Source organism: Prionailurus bengalensis, chromosome E4 (genome assembly GCF_016509475.1).
Source record: "Prionailurus bengalensis isolate Pbe53 chromosome E4, Fcat_Pben_1.1_paternal_pri, whole genome shotgun sequence".
Lineage (NCBI taxonomy): Eukaryota > Metazoa > Chordata > Mammalia > Carnivora > Felidae > Prionailurus > Prionailurus bengalensis.
In genome coordinates, this window is record NC_057360.1 from 9,941,133 (window position 1) to 9,953,711 (window position 12,579).

General features: G+C 39.7%; 1 protein-coding gene across 1 annotated transcript in view; it reads left to right on the forward strand.

The window, feature by feature from the left end:
* The window catches only part of POU2F1 (POU class 2 homeobox 1), a 188,034-nt gene that overhangs the window by 75,244 nt on the left and 100,211 nt on the right, over window positions 1-12,579 (forward strand). The gene's annotated exons all lie outside the window — the stretch shown is intronic.

Sequence of the window (12,579 nt, forward strand, 5' to 3'; positions counted from 1 at the left end):
GTTAGTATAAGAGCAGTAGGCTTGAAGTCGAAAGATCAAGTTTGTGCCTTGACTCTGGCACTTGAATAGCATTTGTATTAGGACAGTATGCATAGATTTCCTCACCTGTAAAAGAAAAAAAGAGTACCTGCTTCACAGAGTTTTGTTAGGATTAAATGGGATCACATTAAGCCTACCTAGCACAGTATCTGGTATGTGAAGAGTGTTTAATAAGTGTTTACCAGATTAAAAAACAAACGGTATATCTTAAGACTTTTACTAGAGGTTTTATGGAATCGCAAAACCTTACAATTAGAGGGGATATCAGAGTTCAAGCCCAGCCTCCTCATAAGAACTTAATTCCTTCTCTAGTATCCCTATCAAGTGTTAATTTCTCAGTTTCTGTGAAGTTTCTTCGTCAGACAGGGCACTGTTGGTAGATTTTCAGGAAGCCGCAGAGTCGAATAAGGCACAGACACTCTCCTGAAGGAGATTGCTCAGGACAGGCTCTGTTGAAGACCTGGTAGTGGAGCTAGATCTTGAGAGAGGAGTAGAATCTAACTATTTACAGGGGTTTCTGACTGCAGGAGTAGGAGGAGCAGAGGAAAGGATAGAGGGCAGCCGCAGAAAATCGTGAATCTGAGTCATTCCATTTAATCAGAGATTAGGGCGAGGTAAAGGAATAGTGTAAGGTAAGGTTGGAAAAGATTGCAGCCAGATCAGAGAAGTCTGTAACTTGACCTCCTCATACCCATCGAATGAAATACAGAGAAATGTTACCTGGAAGTGGTATACTCGGATTCATTCCATTTTTCAATAAATGTTCTGATTTTTTTTTTTTTAATTTACATCCAACTTAGCATATAGTGCAACAGTGATTTCAGGAGTAGATTCCTTAATGCCCCTGACCCATTTAGCCCATCCCCCCTCCTGCAACCCCCCCTAACAACCCTCTGTTTGTTCTCCATATTTAAGTCCCTTCTGTTTTGTCCCCCTCCTGTTCTTATATTATTTTTGCTTCCCTCCCTTTTGTTCATCTGTTTTGTATCTTAAGGTCCTGATATGAGTGGAGTCATATGATTTTTGTCTTTTTCTGACTGGCTAACTTCACTTAGCACAATACCCTCCAGTTCTATCCACATAGTTGCAAATGACAACATTTCATTCTTTTTGATTGCCGAGTAATACTCCATTGTGTGTGTGTGTGTGTGTGTGTGTGTGTGTGTGTGTGTGTTTATATATATATACACACACATCATCTTTATCCATTCATCCATCGATGGACATTTGGGCTCTTTTCATACTTTGGCTGTTGTTGATAGTGCTGCTATAAACATTGGGGTGCACGTACCCCTTCGAAACAGCATACCTGTATCCCTTGGATAAATACCCAGTAGTGCAACTGCTGGGGTCTAGGGTAGTTCTAGTTTTAATTTTTTGAGGGACCTCCATATTGTTTTCCAGAGTGGCTGCACCAATTTGCATTCTCACCAGCAGTGCAAAAGAGACCCTCTTTCTTCGCATCCTTGCCAACATCTGTTGTTGCCTGAGTTGTTAATGTTAGCCATTCTGACAGGGGTGAGGTGGTATCTCATTGTGGTTTTGATTTGCGTTTCCCTGATGATGAATGATGTTGAGCATTTTTTCATGTGTCGGTTGGCCATCTGGATGTCTTTGGAGAAGTGTCCATTCTTGTCTTTTGCCCATTTCTTCACTGGATTATTTGTTTTTTGGGTGTTGAGTTTGATAAGTCCTTTATAGATTTTGGATCCTAACCCTTTATCTGATATGTCGTTGGTCAATATCTTCTCCCATTCTGTTGGTTGCCTTTTAGTTTTGCTGATTGTTTCCTTCGCTGTGCAGAAGCTTTTTATTTTGATGAGGTCCCAATAGTTCATGTTTGCTTTTGTTTCCCTTGCCTCTGGAGATGTGTTGAGTATGAGGTTGCTGCGGTCAAGGTCAGAGAGGTTTTTGCCTGCTTTCTCCTCGAGGATTTTGATGGCTTCCTGTCTTATGTTTGTTTAGGTCTTTCATCCATTTTGAGTTTATTTTCATGGGTAATGTAAGAAAGTGGTCCAGGTTCATTTTTCTGCGTGTTGCTGTCCAGTTTTCCCAGCACCACTTGCTGAAGAGACTGTCTTTATTCCGCTGGATATTCTTTCCTGCTTTGTCAAAGATTAGTTGGCCATATGTTTGTGCATCCATTTCTGGGTTCTCTATCCTGTTCCATTGATCTGAGTGTCTGTTTTTGTGCCATGAATGTTCTGATTGTACACTCTGTCATTGCTCTTCTTTTACCCCACCTTGTCACTGCGGTTGACCATCTCCCTGCCCTGATTTCTTTTCTTTTCTTTTTTTTTTTTTAATGTTTATTTATTTTTGTAAGAGAGAGACAGAGATAGAGAATCCAAAGCAGACTCTGCGCTGTCAGAACAAAGCTGGACGTGGGGCTTGAACCCAGGAACTGTGAGGTCAGGACCTGAGCAGAAGTCTGACGCTGAACCCACCCTACCCAACCGAGCCACCCAGGGGCCCCTCCCTGCCCTGATTTCAGCAAACATTCTGAATGTTCAGCAATCCAAGGAAACGCATGAGCACTGACATTGCTTTAGTGATTCCTGCTTTGGCTACAAGAAAATAAGAATTAGCAGATCATTTTTTTTGGTGGGGGGGGGGGGGCTCCACTGTGACTTTGGAGATAAGGATCAGGGCAGATGCAGTACTAGTGGTTACAGATGAAAGACTGGAATGGAAGGTAAGAGATCTGGAGGATAGGATGAGAAGGTTTAAAATGAATCTAATTTTGGAACTCAGAATAGAAGTAGTTCGCAGCTATTATCAATTCAAATACTACATACTGGCTGAGAATTTTCTAGAATTGATGAAAGGCATGATTTCTCAGCTTTAGGAAGCACAATGAAACCCCAAGCAGGATAGATAAAAATTCTATCCTTAGATATATTATAGTGTAACTGCCGAAAATTGAATACAAAGAGAAGATCTTTAATAGGGACAGGAAGAATAGGTAATTGCTCAAAAAAGGCCCAAATTTCACAGTACTCAATCGCAGGAGTGGAACCCTGAAGACAATGAAAGTATAAAATGCGGAGAGAAAATAACTACCAACCTTAAAATTTTTACCCAGCTAAACTTTTATTCAAGAATAAAGATGAAGTGGACAAATCAAAAACTGAATTCACTCCCATCATACTAAAGGAACTTTTTTAGGATGTACTTAAAGAAGAAAATTGAACTCAGATGGAAAGACCAAGAAGTTGGGAATGTGGGAAAATCTAAGTAAACTCTACACACCTGCTTTAAGAACTTGATACACAGTAAATGCTTGATTAACATAATTGGTTCATCAGTTTTCCTGAAATAGTGTGCTTTCTTGTTCAACCGTGGCAAATAGAGGAGTCGACTGCTTATTTCAGAATTTTCCAAAGAGAAGCTAGAATTTCAACAGGACTCCCAACACAAGTAGTCTTATTTTATAAAATCAGGAGGCACAGTCAGTCTCTGGGATGTGATTTGGAATGGCTAAGTTTCTTGAAAGATTTGTATCTGTTTATTGGCTGCTGAGCAAATTTTAATTTGCGTATTAACTAACTTTATCCCCTGTTCACCAAGATCCTAAATGTCAGTCTTGATTTACTCAAATGTTCTCAGATTTCACATCCATTAATTAGAAGACAGTTCTAAATTTATTGTCTCTGAGAACCCATGTCTGATAATCTAGGGAAAACATTATAAATGTAATAAATAAAATAAATTTGATACTCTTTAAATGGCCAAGAATATCACAAACCAGAAACTGCTGTTTCTCCTGACTTGAAAAAAGAAGTATTTGCTAGGGGCGCCTGGGTGGCTCAGTAAGTTAAGCGTCCGACTTCAGCTCAGGTCATGATCTCACGGTTCATGAGTTTGAGCCCCACGTCGGGCTCTATGTTGACGGCTGAGAGCCTGGTGCCTGCTTCAGATTCTGTGTCTCCCTCTCTGTCTGCCTCACTCCCACTCATGCTCTGTCTCTCAAATAAACGTTAAAAGTATTTTTTAATAAAGAAGTATTTGCCAGACAGAATTTTTTTCTGTTGAAATTCAGATACACTATCAGGAGTATACTTAGAGTAGGATTTTGTTAAGAGGGCCAAAATTAATAGATGAATTCTCTCAGCACATATTTTTTGTGGTTTTGAAATGGTTTCATTAGCAAGTTTTATGGACTTAAGTTGATATCCCTGATCTACTATTTATTAGACTTTCTGGGTGCTATTCATTTGCTTAACAAATACTTTTGAGCAGCTGTCAGGTTCTCTCCTGCACTAAGGTTGTGAACAAGATTCACAAGGTGCCTGTGCTCAAGAAGCTTGCCTTCTACTGAAGCAAGTAAACAAGTTTTAAAATTATCAAAAGAACGTAGACTAAAATAGGGTGACATGATAGTAATGGGTGTGTGTGTGTGTGTGTGTGTTTTAGGTTGAATGGTCAGGGAAGGCCTCTTTGAGAGATGACCATCAGAACCTGTAACAGTAAGAAGCTACCCGAGCAGAGGTGTCCTGGGCTGAAGGAACAGAAATCGCAAAGGCTGTAGGGCCCATGTGAGCTTGGCGTTTGTGGTATTTTAAGTGCTGAGAGAGGATATTCTTGTGATGGTTTAAAATGACCTTACATCTTGTAGAAATTAATTTTGATTTTATAATGGTATAAAAATCACACCAGATTGCCATAACTTAAATTCATATCCTTTTCTGACTCAAGGGTTGTAAGCTACCCTAATTTTTGCCCTATTCTGTATTCAGCCAGTGAACTCAGTAACATTTGGTTGGAGATGTTTGATTTATTTGCTGGCTTGTGGTCTGTCTCATTTTGGACAGTTTTTAGTGACCTCACTGTAATATAAAAACATTAAAATATTTGCTAAAATTAGTTGAATTAGAAATCTAGTTTTTTACGTAGGGAGACGAGAGGATGGCCAAAGATCATAGCGTGTTAGATATGGAAGAAACTTTAAAGGCAGTATCCGAAAGCTGAAGATGTGTCATAGAATTTAAGCATTAGTCTGTTTTCTTTAGAATATACCTTATTTCATAAAATCTAGTTATTTATGATGTTTCTATGTAAGTAAGAAATCCTTAAAATCACATGAAAACATTTTCTCCTGTGTGTTGAATTATGCATATATTTGTACCCTTTTGTCAAAAAGTAAAACTTCTTTTTTTAAGTTTTTTTTTAAATTTATTTTTAGAGACAGCGCAAGCTGGAGAGGGGCAGAGAAAAGGAGAGAGAGAATCCCAAGCACCCGGGGCTCTGTCCCACAAACCGTGAGATCATGACCTGAGCTGAAATCAAGAGTCAGATGCTTAACCGACTGAGCCACTCAGGCACAGTTTAAGCAAAAACTTTTTTTTAGTTATTACTCAAACTGGAGAGTTCTGATGTCTATTCTAGCTTTTCAGTCTACAGACTGAAGCTTTTCAAGATCAGAATCATGTCTGATTCATCTTCCTGGCCCCATGGAGCAGAGTACAGTTCCTTATACATACCAATCTCTTAAAACTATTTGAGTGCCTGAATGAACGAAGGAATGAATATGTGAACATCTATTATGAACTTATCTCTGGAGAATAGGTACCAGTAGTCAGTATGCTTAAAAAGATTGACGTAACATGGATCACTGTTTAAGAAGTGCCTTTATGATATTGTTGGAAAATGTAAGCATTTCTGAAGGGGAGGTGGCCATCGTGTAGAGCGCTCGCTCATATGGACTAAGAATCAGAAAACGGATCTGAATTTTAGCTGAGGCATCACTCAGTTCGTTCTGAAATAAATCAGGCAATCTTGCACGTAATTTCCTTGTTTGTACCGTGAAGGGGTTGGATTGATTATTGCTAGCATCTCTCTCTGCTCTAAAACTCTATGCTTTTTATCCTTTGATATTTGCAAGAGCCAGGAGAGGTGAAGTTTGCCTTTTATGTTAGATTTGATTCTAAATCTAATGATGCAGGACAGGGGTGCTCCAACTAGTCTTGTTAAAAGGTAAGGACACTGAAAAAGGTTCAGTGGTAGCGTGCGTACTGTGTTCTATTATGATTAACTGTGCCACTTGTACTGCCTGTACTTTAATGGCCTGTACTCCTCATCTACCTGATTCTTCTCTTAGTACTGAGATTATTTTAGTACAGACAAGTGGTATGTTTGTAAGAAGGGGCTCAGTCAGTATGGTAAAACGCCTGGATCGTACAAACAAACAAAAAGATGTCTGGATAGTTGGTGATTTCTAAGTAGGGGCCGGTCTGTAATACAGCACGTTTTTTTAAGGTTGTGTATTTTCAGTGTGGGAGGAGGTGTTAGGTACTTCTCTCTTTCATATCAAGCATAACATTCTCTCTCACACACGTCAGTATATTGTTGAGGAAGTTTTCTAAAGTGAAAATAAAATCTGTTTAATAGTATTTTCAAGCCTAGAGAATTTTTTTTTAAGTCATCTGTATACCCAGCCTGGGGCTCGAACCCACAACCCCAAGATCAGTAGTCACATACCCCACTGACAGAGCCAGCCAGGCGCCCCAGAATAGAGAATTTTAATAGCCTCATTTGGTCTCCCAAACAGTGTGAGGTACCGGATTCTTTGAGTGACATTACTAGAGGTGCTCACGTTTCTTCCTTTGTAGTGGGCAGAGTGCAGTCTGGCTGCCCTATAGAAGTGCTGGTGGCCTGGAGCTGCTCAGATCCGGCCCGTCACACTGTCTCAACTTGGGTTTTTCTGTTGTTTGTTTCCAAATTCACCTCAGAAAACCGTGTGTCCGGGGCGCCTGGGTTGCTCAGTCGGTTAAGCGTCTGACTCTTGGTTTCCGCGTCGGTCATGGTCTGAGCTGTCAGCACAGAGCCCAGTGTGGGGCTCGAACCTACAGACTATGAGATCATGACCTGAGCCGAAGTCAGATGCCCAACCAACCAAGCCACCCAGGTGCCCCAAGACAGGATCTTGATCTAAATTTAACTAAAATGTCCCCTATTTATTGATCCTGTTTCTAATAATCATTAACCATTCCCCGTTGCTTGGAATTTTTATCTTGACTTTCTATTTTGAAAGTTATTAGCAACTCAAAAGTATGGAAAGAGCCCAGATGTCCATCAACAGATGAATGGAACACACACACACACACACACACACACACACACACACCACTGGAATATTACTCGGCAGTCAAAAAGAATGAAATCTTGCCATTGGCAACAATGTGGATGGAACTAGAGGCTATTATGCTAAGTGAAGTTAGTCAGAGAAAGACGTATCATATGACTTGACTTACGTGTAGAGTTTAAGATACAAAACAGATGAACATAGGGGAAGAGAAGCAAAAAATAAAAACAGGGAGGGGTACAAAACATAAGAGACTCTTAACTATAGAGAACAGAGGATTGCTAGAGGGGTTCTGGGTGGGGGGGATGGCGAAATGGGCAAGGGGCATTAAGGAAGACACTTGGTAGATGAGCACTGGGTGTTATACACAGGAGATGAATCCCTGGATTCTACCCCTGAAATCATTATATGCTAACTAACAAACTAGAATGTAAATTAAAAAATAAAAATAAATTTTTAAAAAAGTTATTGGCAACTCTAACATATCTTGGCTTTATTGTCTGGAGGAAGCACTGAGTTAAACTGGGTTATAGAATCATCTGCTGATAGGTTAGCGGGTTTAGGAGTTTCATCTAAGGCTTTAGAAATTCCTGTCATCGTTTTTGTGGAGTATGAACATTACTTCAGAGGCCAAAATTGTAATAAAGTGTTTTTTTAATGGCATTCTGTGGAATCAGTTGCTTGGGGTTACCATAACCAGTGTGATGTGTAGAAGAATTATAGGACGAATGGACTGTAGAAGGTCTCTCTACCACGTTGACCCGAAGGCCTCTCTGTCTGCCGCTTTGAACCCCTGAAGGGTCACTGTTAATTTTTGTTGGGATTTGCTAATGAGTGACTTTGTGAAGTAAGTAGAACCTATTAATAGAGGTATGTTGTGGAGCCTCTGCTCTCTACTAAAAATAGCACAGAAAGGGTCTGTAGGGGCTGCCATACTATTAAAAAGTTATTAACATTTTTATTTTGTCTCAAACTGTACAAGTAGAAGATTGCGTCTACTTCTTGGATAGTTTAGTCATGAGTTGACAAAGAATTTACCCTACTGAAGGAAGGAGATTCTTGTAGGAGATTCAGAGGTAGGACAGCATTGTGGAAGTTCCTTCAATTAGCTTTTTTGCGTTTAGGTAAGTAAATTCAGGCCAAGTGTAGACATGGTCAGAAAGAATCCTTTTTATAGTTTTATATTATTATTTTTATATGATTTGTATTTTTATATTTTTGCTATTATCTCTAGGCAACCTGAACTTTGTTTTGGAAAGTCTTCCTTGTATTTGCCTGTTCCCTCTTAATTACAGAGCTTTCTCATAACAAATCTTTATGTTTAAAACTAGTATTGTCAGATGCATTAAAAAAGTAATTGAGCTAAAAATTGTTTCATAATAAAAAAGAATTTTACAAAAACTCTATCAGTTGAAACCAAAAAACAGAGATATGCATGCTGAATATTAACCATTTGTTACAAACCTGAATAGTCCTTTTTCCATGTGCATTTATATATGCCTCTAGGCATAGATAAAAGTGGAATCATGCATAGAACTCATCTAACATTCCTGTTTATATGCAAAGCACTTTACTGTGAAATATGGAAACTCTTTGAACTTTACTGACTTCTGTCATGAAGGCTAATTTTTTGGAACATAACCTAGAAATGTCAATGCAAATATGCAAGTGTATGTCTAAATTGATCAAAATAGGAAAGAATAATTGAGACTGAAAAACCTATAACTTAATATTGATCGTGCACACATAACAAGACCAAATTTTGGAAATCCCAACTTGTATGTTATGTGCATGTACGTTAGGAATTTTACAGAGTTGTCTAACATTAGGTGGCAACCACATTTATTAGCAGACTCCAATAGCTGATTTTAATTTATGAGCACCAGATTAGTAACGCTTAATCACTTACAGATATGTTATTGGTAGGTTGCTTTCAGCTTCAGATAACAGAAACTTGAGTCTGTTTTAAGCACAAAGGAGTTGGCTCGGCTCACAGGACTGAGACCTGAAGCTTCGGGGACAACAGGACTGGGGACAACAGGACTGGGCTGTCCGTGTTGCTTTGCCCTCAGGTCCTTTCCCTGGTGGTTGCCAAAGAGCTGCTAGCAGCAGCCAGGAAGTGTGCTTCCTTGTTTGAGTCTAGAGATGGAGAGTAGCTCCTTACTGTTCTCTAAAGGTGAGAATAACTGTCCCGGAAAGGTCCGGGAGAGCTCTCCTGGATTTCACAGGCTAGAATTGAGGAATGTTCTGGGTTACAGTCTAGTCCTGAATAAGTCAATAGCTCGGGGGTTGAGATTAATCCTTCAGCTCTTTCCCTTGAGCCAAGGTCATTTGCTAAATGGCACTGCCCTTATCCAAATGGGGAGAGTTGGAGTGGCACCCCCTTGGACTATTAGTGTGTAGTCAGAAGTGACACATCAGAGTGAATGGAATTAGCGCCCACTGTGGAAAATAGTATAGAGGTTCCTCAAAAAATTAAAAATAGAAATACTGCTTGAGATTCTCTCTCCCTCTCTCCATCCCCTCTCTGCCCACTCCCTCTCCCTCTCTAAAATAAAATGAAAAACAATTTAAATAATAATGAGCATTTTGGGATCGGTTCCGACCCACTAGTAGCACAAAGACAATACTTGGCCATCACTGGTGTATAGTGAGAGTGGGCTGAGGACAGACCCTAAGAGAACGCAGAGCCTGTGAATCAGTCTCCTACTTAAATTTATTCTGTATTTATTTTTAATTATGAGCTTCAGAAGGCTATTCGTTTGCTCTTATTTCTTCAATTCTAACAGCCCATTTCATATTTGATTTACCCAGTGGTTTTTCTCCATCATATCTCTCTGTTAGTCTCTGGTCACTTTAATGTCACTACCATGGCTGTTTCTTTGGAGAGCTGCCCATTATCTCAAAGGAAATAGGGAAGGAATTATAAATGTATCCTGAAGTTAAAGGAAAAATGAAATGTGTGTTTTGTAGTACATGAATGATCGAACGTGTTAGATACTAAGGAAGAACTGCATCCGAGTATGCTTTTTTTTTTTTTTTAAGTTCTTACAAGGAGTGAGGAATGTTAAAATTCATGACTCAAACTTCAGACTTCTCCCTACCTGCATATTTGATGTCTTGGAAAAACTATTCTTTTATTATAAAGGAAGAAAGGGTAAAGTTTGCTAACCTGTGTCTGAAGACCTCAGTGATTAGAAATGAGTCATGATTGGTAATAGACTATGAATGGTAGTGAATTGAATGTCTTAGGTACGAGGACCCTCCTCTCCTTGAGTAATCACGAACAGACCCTTGTAATTTTTACTTTGGCTTGACACGTATAGGAAGGATAGGCATGATGAACCACTGCTGGTCTCCGCATCTTTTTTATAGGCAGTGAGATACTAGCCAACGTACTCAGTTGAGGCCAGTGAGCTCTCCTTTATGTTTTATTACTAAGCTTCACTTAGTTCCAAGGAGTGAGATAAAGCATTGTGTTTTCTTTTCCTCTTTTTTTTTTTTTAAGTTTATTTATTTATTTTTAGGGAGTCGGAGACAGCGCAAATGGTGGAGGGGCAGAGAGAGAGAGAGAGAGAGAGAGAGAGAGAGAGAGAGAAAATATCCCAAGCAGGCTCCACGCTGTCAGTGCAGAGCCTGATAGGGGGCTTGAACCCATAAAGCTGTGAAATCATGACCTGAGCCAAAATCAAGAGTCGGATGCTCAACTGAATGAGCCACCCAGGTGCCCCAAACATTCCATTTCCTATTTCATACATCAGTCTCTTCTCAGGTTTGACACTGTAAATCAGTGGTTCTCGAGTTCTGGCATACATCAGAATCTTCTGGAGGGTTTGTGAAAGCACCAGTTGGTGGGCCTCTAATCCCCAAAGTTTCTGATTCAGTAGGTCTGGGATGGGGCCTGAGCATTTACATTTCTAACAATTTCCAGATGACATTGATGATGCTGATCCAGGTACTGCCCTTTGAGAATCACTGCTGTGAAAACATTTACTTTTTTTTTTTTTTTTAATGTTTATTTTTGAGAGAGAGAGCATGTGCAGGAGAGGGGGCAGGGAATGGGAGAGACAGAATCTGAACCAGACTCTAGGCTCTGTTCTGTTAGCACAGAGCCCAGTGTGGGGCTTGAACTCACAGACCCAACCACAAGATCATGACCTGAGCCGAACTCAGACGCTCAACTGACTGAGCCACCCAGGCACCCTGAAAACACTTACTTTTAATACAGCAAGGAACAGTCATACTGAATTTATTTAAGGAAAAGATGCATGCTATTTATTACTGTTTAGATTAGACTTTGTATTGTTTTTCTCTCTCTGGTTGTCAGCTGTTACATTAAGTGACCCACAGGGAGTACTCTCTTGAATTATATTTCTTTAGTAAAAGCGTATTTACCATTTGGTAATTGGCACCTCTTAACTTTTCACAGATGACTATTGCTGCTGGGCCAAAAGCCACTTTTGGCCTAGATGAAAATACTTTGCATTATTTTGCTTGATGATCCCAAAGGTGGGAATTTTTTTTTTTTTTTGTATTTGTTCTTTACTAAGATACGATAATTATTTCATTCAGTGAGCATTGAGACTTTTTTAACCAGTCTAAGGCCAGTACAACTCCTTTGCCATTGCCAGCTGTGCGTGTTTCCATGGAAACTCCATAGGGTCTAGCAGGATCACTGTTGTAAGGACCATACCTGGCTTATTTGCATCCAGTTTAAATTGGGGAGATTTCAAAAGAATAAAAGGTCTGTAGATGAGTCAATGGACAGCCAGAAAGAGCTTGTCAGTTTATAACCATCATATTGGTCTAACTAAAGAGGAAGACTTGGGTGGGTATCCCTTACTATAGTTCATGTTTCTGGAGGGCTTTGGTGGGCATGCTAACGTCTCTATTTGTTTTGTGGATTTATTTGTGTCATTGTGTTTTTGTTTTTGCTTTTGTTTTAGGAATATCTCTTTAAATTAAATATCCTAATTTATGTCCTTATTTAAATACCCTAACCTTGGGGCGCCTGGGTGGCGCAGTCGGTTAAGCGTCCGACTTCAGCCAGGTTACGATCTCGCGGTCCGGGAGTTCGAGCCCCGCGTCAGGCTCTGGGCTGATGGCTCAGAGCCTGGAGCCTGTTTCCGATTCTGTGTCTCCCTCTCTCTCTGCCCCTCCCCCGTTCATGCCCTGTCTCTCTCTGTCCCAAAAATAAATAAACGTTGAAAAAAAAAAATTAAAAAAAAATAAATAAATACCCTAACCTAATGATTTCAAAATTCTCTTAAAGAAAGTACATGTAGATCAGACTCTTAAAGAAAGTACATGTAGATCAGACTCTTTTTCAAAGAATTTTCATTGCTTTCCAGTTATAATGCAATAGAATGTCTTAGTTTTTGACCACTGTTGCAGAATTATGGCAGAAGTTTATGTTGATCTGTACTTTGCAAGTGTTATGAGCTACTGTGAACCCC